This window comes from Mus caroli, chromosome 9 (assembly GCF_900094665.2).
Source record: "Mus caroli chromosome 9, CAROLI_EIJ_v1.1, whole genome shotgun sequence".
Taxonomy (NCBI): domain Eukaryota; kingdom Metazoa; phylum Chordata; class Mammalia; order Rodentia; family Muridae; genus Mus; species Mus caroli.
Genome location: NC_034578.1, coordinates 35,577,115 through 35,587,639, shown reverse-complemented (window position 1 = coordinate 35,587,639; position 10,525 = coordinate 35,577,115). Strand labels below are relative to the sequence as shown.

General features: G+C 32.8%; 1 protein-coding gene across 1 annotated transcript in view; it reads right to left on the bottom strand.

Moving 5' to 3' along the window:
• LOC110301940 (olfactory receptor 1537-like) overlaps nt 1–6,016 on the bottom strand; it is a 22,060-nt gene extending 16,044 nt beyond the window's left edge. Inside the window, exon 1 of the mRNA XM_021172661.1 lies at nt 5,917–6,016. The gene's annotated coding sequence lies outside the window, so the exon portion shown is untranslated. The remainder of the gene's footprint in view (nt 1–5,916) is intronic.
• Between the last annotated feature and the right edge of the window lie 4,509 nt (nt 6,017–10,525).

Here is a 10,525-nt window from a genome sequence, read left to right as displayed (position 1 = left end):
ATCACAATTGCTCTGTTAGTACAGCTTTAGCTCGGGCATGGTGATTCCCCCAGAGGTTATTTTATCATTGAGAAGAGATTTTGCTATCCTAGGTTTTTTGTTATTCCAGATGAATTTGCTGATTGCCCTTTCTAATGCGTTGAAGAACTGAGTTGGAATTTTGATGGGGATTGCATTGAATCTGTAAACTGCTTTTGGCAAGATACCCATTTTTTTTATATTGATCCTGGCAATCCATCTTTTTAATAGCTGAGTAGTACTCCATTGTGTAAATGTACCACATTTTCTGTATCTATTCCTCTGTTGAGGGGCATATGGGTTCTTTCCAGATTCTGGCTATTATAAATAAGTCTACTATGAACATATTGGAGCATGTATTTTTCTTATCGGTTGGAACATCTTCTGGATATATGCCCAGGAGAGGTAGGACATGATCCTCTACCCAAGATATAAGGTACAATTTGTGAAACACATAAAGCTTGGGAATAACAAAGACCAAGGTGTGGATACTTTTCCCCATCTTGGAACTGGGAGCAAAGCACTCACGGAAGGATCTAAAGAGACAGAGTTTGGAGCTGAGAGGAAAGGATGGACCACCTAAAGGCTGCCATACCCGGCGATTCATCCCATAATCAGCCTCCAAATGCTGACACCATTGCATACACTAGCAAGATTTTGCTGAAAGGACCCTGATATAGCTGTCTCATGTGAGACTATGCTGCGGCCTAGCAAACACAGAAGTGGATGCTCACAGTCAGCTGTTGGATGGATCACAGTGCCCCCAATGGAGTAGCTGGAGGAAGTAGCTAGGGAGCTGGGGGGGATCTGCAACCCTATAGGTGGAACAACAATATGAACTAACCAGTACCACCCCCCCACCCCCAGAGCTCATGTCTCTAGCTGCATATGTATCAGAAGATGGCCTGGTCTGCCATCAGTGGAAAGAGAGGCCCATTGGTCGTGCAGACTTTATATGCCTCAGTACAGGGGAACACCAGAGCCAAGAGGTAGAAGTGGGTAGGTGGGGTAGTGGGTGTGGGAGAGTGTGGAGGACTTTTGGGTAAGCATTGGGAATGTAAATGAAATAAATACCCAATAATAATAATAATAATAATAATAATAATAATAGTAAAGAAATACAGGTACATAAATGGAGCATAGACTTGAAGAAAGACTTTCCAGTGATGCATCAACTTGGGATGCATCCATGGGTGTTCAGCAAACACTGACAGTATTATTAATGCCATGTTGTGATTGAAGACAGAAGCCTTGCATAACTGTTTCCTGAGAGGCTCTACCAGCAGTTGACTGAGACCAATGCAGATACTTACAGCCAACCATTAGACTGAGGTCAGAGACCACTTTGGAAGAGGTAGGGAAAGGATTGGAGGAATTAAATGGGATGGCACTACCATAGATAGACCAACAGTGTCAACTAACCTAGACCCCTAAGTCTTCTCAGAGCCTATGCCACAAACCAAAGAACATGCACAGGCTGGTCCAAGGTGCCCTGCACATATGTAGCAGAGGACTGCCTTGTCTGACCTCAGATGAACAGGGTGTACCTGATCCTGTAGGCACTTGAAACCCCAGAAAGGTAGCATGCTCAGGTGGTAGGGAGAAGGGGACACCCTTTCTGAAGCAAACAGGATGGAGACTGTTCTGAAGAACTTTGGGAGGGAGAACCAAGAGGGGATAATATTTGGAATGTAAATAAAATATAATTAATTAAAAGATTAATCATCAATGAAATCAAAATGAAATATTTTCATACAAGTATATCATAGTGGCCATTGAAAATCTGTGGCAATACCAAATGTGGACAAAGAGTAGCTAGATGCAACACACACCAACTGTTTGTGGAGTAAATGTAGAACCTTGAAACTTTGAAACTAGCTTAATACCATGTTATAAGTGTGAACACATATCTTGTATGCATTTCAGTCATGTTTCTCAGGGTTTATCCTGGACAAATGACAACAGGTTTCTGCATAAAGAATTGTGAAAATGTTCTAGCAGCTCTATTCCTTCATTATTAATGCTTTGGTATGAAACAACCCAAATATTCAATTGTTCTTTTTGTATGTAATGAATTCTAGGTAGTATTTGTAAAGGAGCAAAGCATTAAATCATGCAATAGCATATATTTCTAAAGCTTGCTATTGGAATAGCCATAAAATACTCTTTCAGTCTTTGAGCTTGCACAGGAATTATATATACCATCATAATTATTGTGAGATAATATGTGCAACAGTCTCCTGTGTCTGGATGACAATCTTTTCCTTTTACGCACCAACCATATTGGGGAAATGGACCCTTCTTTCAGTGTTGCTAGCCAGTGAGATCCTATCAACTTCTGCAAAAATCATGAGCTCTTCTTATTACTATTGGTTATACTTCAGAGCTCAATGCTATAACCTGGTTGATGAAGGTATACTGTAGTTGAAAAAAAGTGCATGAAAATATCATATCTGGCTTGTCCTGGAAGTTTCATTATCAATGGCTAGCTTTCCCAGTATTGGAAGATCCTATGGACACTACTGGAGCAAAGAAACGCTCAGCAATCTCATCCAGCTGTGTAACAATTGAGATATATTAAAATCTGGAATGTAAGACATTCTTATTGGGACAATGGAGTCATGAACATAATGAAATTATTGAAACATTTTCTGCTTCATAAAATAAAATCTATATCTGACACTATTGTCAGACCAAATATCTGTTGCTTTATGAACATTTCAAAAATTGTATTAAAACATATCAAGAATTATAGTGTTCCAAAATAGACACTGACTATTTTGAAGCATATATATCTTGGTTGTTTATATTTTAACTATATTGTTGAATTATTTATATGTATGATGACATTGTTGGTGTTATTCCAATACATATTATGCAAAGTACAGTAACAACTGCACTAAAACTTGTGATATTAATATTTTTACTTTAATTTTGTAAACTTGAGTCACACCTTTTCTCATTAAGCTATAACATATTTCTTTTGCTGTTGTGCAATTCTAAGTCTACTTTGTCTTATGTAAGTGCCTCACCACAAGCTTTGTATTTGCTAGTATTTGCATGTCAAACAATGTACTATTTATTCCTATTTTATTATTATGTGTCCTTTTATTGAGATATATTTCAATGGAATTTCTAAAATTAAAACAATGAAATACAAATGGCATAAAATATGAAAAAGTTACCAGCAAATATCCAGAAGTCAATCTAATAAAATACAAATAATCCTTATATACTGAATTTTTCTAGTAGTTCCAAGAAAACTTGTAGAAAAAAATTTAATCATAGAAGAACTTACCAAAGCAGTGTTTTGTAATACTGTATATGGTAAAAAAATAAATAGATAAATAAAGCTTGGCAGACTCATGGACAGGTTTGTCATAATCTAGTTAATGTATATTACTTATAAAGTCATAGCATTTAAAACACAAATTCAATACTTAAAGCAAACTTTGTCTATTCTGGGTCATTTCAGAATTTACAAATAACAATCAGTATAGCACAGTATTAAGGAATATCTTTTAAAAAGAGAAACATGTATCTTAAAAGATTACAAATAATGAAATCGGGAAAATCTGCAAGTTTATATTGCTCCATACCAAGATTTCTTCTCGAATCTCTCTCTATATAATATACACACACACCACAGGCAGATGCTTACATTTCCCTTTAAAAATACATTTAAAATAATAAAAAAATTATGATACATGGTTCTTTATATAAAGCTTGAGATCACAGGTTTATGGTATGTTGTGCTGCATATTACAGAGACAAAAAATAATTTTAGACAGCATTTTTATTCCTTCCACAATGCAGGTTTGGAGGATAAAATCAGATCACTATGATTGTGTGGCAAGAGCATATACCCTTTGAGTTGTCTTCTCTGCCCAGTTAGTAATTTAATTTCTAAGAGAGTAATATCTCATTCAGATCTAAAATACAAATTAATATAAAGTATATTTTAACTCATGTCCTAATGTTCTTATACATAAAAGTCACATTAGGTGATAACAGCATTAAGAAAATTTTCTAATGCAAATATGTAAACATTCTTTTATGAAGAAAAGCAAAAATTATTGCATTTTCTGGTTTCATTATTAGTCTTATTACCAAGAGAGAACTGAATCTTTGCAAAATACATTCTGTTTAATCTGTGGCTCTTCTAAGATCACCACAAAATGCTATAAATAAGTAGTTATCCTATTTCTAGAATCAGTGACTTTTAATATTATATCAACTGTTCAAATTATACACTTAGTTGCATTAAACCCATGCTATTCTTTCATTGTTCATTAGTATATTTGGAAGTATATTAGTATATTTGTTTTATTATAAAGAGACTGGTGGCTTATATAGCCATTAAAATATTCTTAAAACTGTTCATCTGTTAAAATGTATTTAATATAGAACTCCTAATCCTATGACAAATTTCATGAAAAGAAATGTCCTGCAGCAGCATGTAGAACTCTAAACCACAGAAAATATTAAGAATAATAATTGGAAAGCTTTAGAAATACCAAATTAGTTTTCCACTTGAGAGCCCTTAGTCTGAGTAAAATCATTCTAATACCATGGTCACAGACAGTTTCTGCCAAGTTTCTCCCCTGTCCCCATTTCCTCTCTCCTTGCTCTCTCTGTGTCTCTTACTCTCCATTATATCTCTAAATATTGTTGAATTACAAAGGAAATAAAATGTCCTTAGGTCACTGTAGCAATTAAATTAAAGTGACATGTACTCTGGTTTAAAGAATCCACAACCTAAATCCTCCTTGTTAATGTATATTCATTAAAACTGGGTTCTAAATATGTGATAAAATACATATCACAGATAAAGCAAAAGTTGCAGGACAAAGCAATATATACTTTATAATAGAGTTGTTTATTATTGCTTATTCATTGTATTATACTAAATACAGAAGTATACCAATATTTGCAGTAATGTTGAATAATAAACAAATATTTGTGTAAATTCACAACCATAAAATTTTGAGTCTCATCAATGCTACTTTATATATTCAATATTCAAAGATTTCATGTAAACACTTTATATTTCACAACAATGTTTTTGCTAATTCAGTTGATTCCAATGTCTATAGATTTTATATTTTTCTCGGAAAATTATTTTTGCTCTCAAAATGTCTTATGTTCCACAATGATTATCAAAAAACAGAACTCCAAAAAATGTTCTACTTAAATATGAGTGTTTCAAATTGTGTATCTAACCAAAATATAGTTTGGAAGGCTATAAATTCTTCAAGCATACAATCCCTCCTGTGATGGACACATTTGGCTACTTACAGTTCCTACACTCTATTAAACTTAGCCATCACTTACATTTTAGAATGCTCTTCATTCTACTTCTAAGAGTGTCACTAAGTACCTTTTCTCTGTCATTTGATAAATATATATTTCTTTTTATACACCATCTAAAATTATGACTGTCTGACGTAGTATGATTCTCCAAAATCTTGCAATAGATTTATTCTTTGGTATATGTGCTTAGAATGTTGTAAGTTATGAACCTCATATTTCCTTGGGAAATATATTCCACTACTAAATAGATGGCTAGTTGGATTTGCTTGCCTGTCTCCTCAGTAATACATGTCTGCAACATTATAGATATTTTTGGTACTTTTAAGAATATGGAGATAATTAAAAGAATGAATGTGTATATTCACCCACTTCTGCCTGAGTTCTGAGAGTGATTGTTCTAGGCCATATAGTTCTAAACAGTTGTGAGTATGTGATACAAACTTGATCACTTTACCTCTTCTGAAATTCTCAATATTAAGTTGTATTTGCCACTTACAAATGGCATTATTGCTGGAATTTGGAGAATCATGAACCCAGAATTCTACAGTTAGTATTGAAAAGACAAGACCTCATTGGGAACAGTACCTTTGAACCTGGTCTGTGTCTCAAGTCATCTTCCTCCAGGATTCAAATAGTTTGTGCCTCAGAAGATTCAATTTCATACTCACAGTCACCTGAACAGTTGTGAAGCTCTGTCCTGAGTTTAAGTTTTTCAGGTACTCTATGTCAAGAAAGAAACATTCCCTAAGGATTCCCATTATTCTAAAAATATGCTAATGATAAAATAACCAATTATCGGTGCTAATTCCCCAATTGCCAAGTTATTCTTTAAATGGATTTCTGAAATTTCATTCTTAAACTTTCAACTCCTAATAAAGTTTTCAGTATATGAACCACTGAAAAGTTGTGTAACAAGAGGGGTGGATAGGGGGCGCTGAGGAAGGGAAACTGGGAAGTGGGACAATATTTGAAATGAAAGTAAATAAAATAACCAATTAGAAAATAAATTTTAAAAAGTGTGTATTATGACCTAGCAGGTGTGGGTGGGTAGGAGATTCTGTACATTTCTTAGGAGCCGCTGGTTAATACAACAAAGACGCCAGTGATGTAACCACATTTTAGAACAATGTTTTTTCTGATGAGTTATATGGTATTTATTATGTTTCCATTATTTAAATAATAAATCTATTCATAGGAATATTATTAACAGATTCCCTAAGAATCAATATTCCCTTACCTCATTCTTAATTTAAGAAAACAAGAAGAAAAGTAGAATGGTCTAAAGGAAAGTGATGGGCGAACCACTCAGACTATAGAAGCAGTTATTTTATGACTAACTATTTAGAATCGAGAACAGTCTGAATGTTAAACCATCAAAATGTTTTTTAAGACTAAAGCAATATTTTCTATTCTAACCAATTTCATTTGCTTTTAGCAGTTAACACCTTATTTTTCTTCTGAAAGCATTGTAGAGTGTGTATACTTAAATTTTTATTTATTTATTTTATTAGATATTTTCTTTATTTGCATTTCAAATTGTTATCCCTTTTCCTTATTTCTCCTCCCAATACCTCCTATCCCATCTCCTCTACCCCTGCTCATCAACCTACCCACTCCCATTTCCCTGTCCTGGCATTCCCCTACACTGGGGCATCGGACTTTCTCAGGACCTAGGGCCTCTCTTCTCATTGTTGACTGACAAGGGGCTCTGTTCCATATGCCACTGGAGCCATGGGTCCCTCCATGTGTACTCTTTGCTTGCAGATTTAGTCCCTGGGAGCTCTGGGGGGTACTGGTTGGTTCATATTGTTGTTCCTTCTATGGAGCTGCAAACCCCTTCAGCTCTTTGGATCCTTTCTCTAGCTCCTCCATTGGGGACCCTGTGCTTAGTCCATAATAGAGAGCATAAACCACACAATTAAAACTTTATTTCATTCAGTCCAGCACAACACTTTAATATTCAAAGACATTAAAAATATATCTGATGCTAATTTTCATAGAAAAAAATATAGTAAACACGCATGCAATCACAGAATAGTTATACTAGTGTGTTAACTTAGTGAAAATAATAACATGGAAAATTTGAAAATTGTTTCCAATTTAAGAAATTGTTTTGCATAATATTATGTAAATTACAGTGAAAGAATTGAGTGCTAACAAATTTTATCTTATTATATGAATAGTAGTTATTTTCATGTGTTCCACATAATATTAACTTGAGTTTGTGTTTTACATTTTATTTATTTATTTTTATTAGCATACATTAATTTGTATATTTGTATACATATATATGTATATTACATATTGTAAATTTGTATATTATTAGATTTAAGTTTCATCTTCATCTATGCACAGTAAGTTAACACTAGATTTTCCTTAAGCTCAGATTCATGGAAATCATGAATACTAAGAAATATACTTTGACAGTGTGGTTCAACCTTATGCTGTGCTCAATATGACATGCCAAAATATTATAGTCCATGGAGTTCAATAGGGGGACAACTCTATAGAGCTCTAGATACATCATTTATTCATCTTCATTTAATTTGATTCCTAGACAGACTCAATATGAATATGAAAAAGGTTGTGAATAACTGTAATAAACTAATTGGAGAAAAATCAGAATATTTATCCAGCCCACAAAATATGAATGAATAGATAGAAAAATATAAAAAACAGCTCTACTGTCTAGTCGGGTTATTGTGGTTAATAATATGATACTTTTACATAGATAGATAGATAGATAGATAGATAGATAGATAGATAGATAGATAGATGACAAATAAGTAAACAGATATCGAGATGCTATAGATATTATATATATATATATATATGATGCTATGTTCTTTATTTATAACAGACCTTTAGATTTTTCCAAATATTGTGATACTTTTTCTTCTGCAAACTGCAAACTATGCTAGTATGACTGAAAACTTTTATTTTTTTTATTACATTGAGTTTTTCTGTATAACACATAATGGGTAAAACATAATTCTTAGAAAAATGTAAATTTAGAGAAAAATAGACACTAAGAATAGACATAATTTAAAATAAAATGCCTTTTCTATAAGAATATTTCATTTGTAGTGTAGTTGAATATATTAAAAAAGAAAGCTGACATGTATGAGAGAAATTTCACTGGTTTCACACCTAGATAAAAAGCTAAAGGTAATTAATAACTAATTGACTTCTGAGACATGGAGAATCATGCTTCTTCAGGAATGAGCCACCTGCTAGTTTATACTATTCTCATAATAATATACATACAGAAATTCTGTAGCAGTCAATATTTTCCTATTCAATATAATAAAAGTAACCTGATCTCAACAAATAATATATTGCATGGGATCTTGAAGAATATAGGAAACATGTAGGACAACCCACAGTCATAGAAACTCAGAGAACATCTCAATATTGTTATTAATGTGTAAAAGTTTTAAGTTCATATCTCCTACTTCCTTCTTAAAAATAATTTTATCAATAACTGAATTACATCATATATTTATTGCTGTGATATTTAAGAATACTTATGTATAAACAAATTCACACAATTCATGAATAAAGATCCTCAATATGAAGGACAGTATGAAAGAGTAGGTAGAAGTGTTTGGAGAAGAAAGGGAAAAAGAGGAATGCTTTAATTAAAATTACACAAAACTAATATAAAAGATAAAAATAAATTAGTTTCAGATTGTTAGAAATAGTTTCAAAGAATTTTTAGTATATTAATATGTACTGAAATCAAAACAGAATTAAAAGTATAAGCACACAAAGATAAATTAAGATTGCCTTCCTTTCAGCGTGTTAGGCAAGCAACACATATGGATAGAATGATATTTGGGGAGTTTCTGCAGAAATACAGCTATTATGTTACTGGTCTATAATCGTGAGGATGAGAATGTCAATAAAGCTCTGTTAGAGTGTTATAAAAATATAAAAACTGATATACATATATGCAGGTAAGAACAGTTATTGAAAAAATGGTCATAGATTTGAAAATGAAAATGTAGTGCAGTCAGAATGTCTAAGATCAAAATATCCAGTGACAGGACTTGCTGGCAGGGATGTGGAGAAAAAGGAACACTCCTCCATAACTGGTGGGATTGCAAACTGGTACAACCACTCTGGAAATTAATCTGGCTGTTTCCTAGAAACTGGGAATAGTTCTACCTAAAAGTCCACGTTTACCACTTTTAAATAAGAAACAGTAATGGACACACAGAAATTAGATATATTCAAGTTTCAGAAGACATGTTTAGATTAATAAATTGATTAAAATGAATAATTGCAATTGAAAAATATATCAGTTGATGATTATATTTTAATAAGTAAATCTATATTAGTTCAGTTGATATTAATTATTTTCTTTCTAGTATTTTCTTCAAGGCAATACAGATATACTTATTCCTTGGGTTGTAGATCAAGGTGATAACTATGGGCACAGCAATAGTGTAACATGAAGGATACTTTCCCCTGATCTTTGAAGATGATGAAGTACATGAATTCAGCAGACACAAGAAACACAGCACAACCAAGATAAGGGACCAATATGTACTGAAGGCTTTTTCAGAGAAATGTTGATGAACAAGCCAACAATAATGATGTAAAGAGTGAGAAAATTCAAGTTGGGGCAACATTGATAAATGTTCCAAAGCATAAAATAAAAAATTCTTTGAAACAAGAACTATAAATTAATGCATGAATTGAATAGAATTAAAAGTAACTAAGTAAAATATTTAATAATAATGAAAAATCAATAAAAAGAAAACTTAAATTAAAAAAAGAACTTTAACATGAGTGAAGAAGCTTTCTGGGGTAAGGAGAACATAGAAATGGTAGTTGAGCATGTCTATGTTACTAAGCTGTACACAGATCATGTAACCTGTGTGAGCTGGTGTAAAAACTACACTAATAATATGTACTTCTGAAATCTGGAAACAGTAAACCTGAGAGAATATGGTCATGTTGTAAACAAAAGTGTTAAAAATGGCAACATAGGGGTCATATGAAAATGGAGATAACAAGTGACACTTTGCCATCATGAAATTGAGGACAAAGTAGAGTGAAGTCATTTACTGAGGGTGAGAGATAGAGCTGTCTTCTATAAAAAGTTCAAAAGATGTTTTGGATAACGACCATGGAATGACAGAGATAAGTGAAGTATATACTGCTGAGGAAATAGTACATGGGTGTG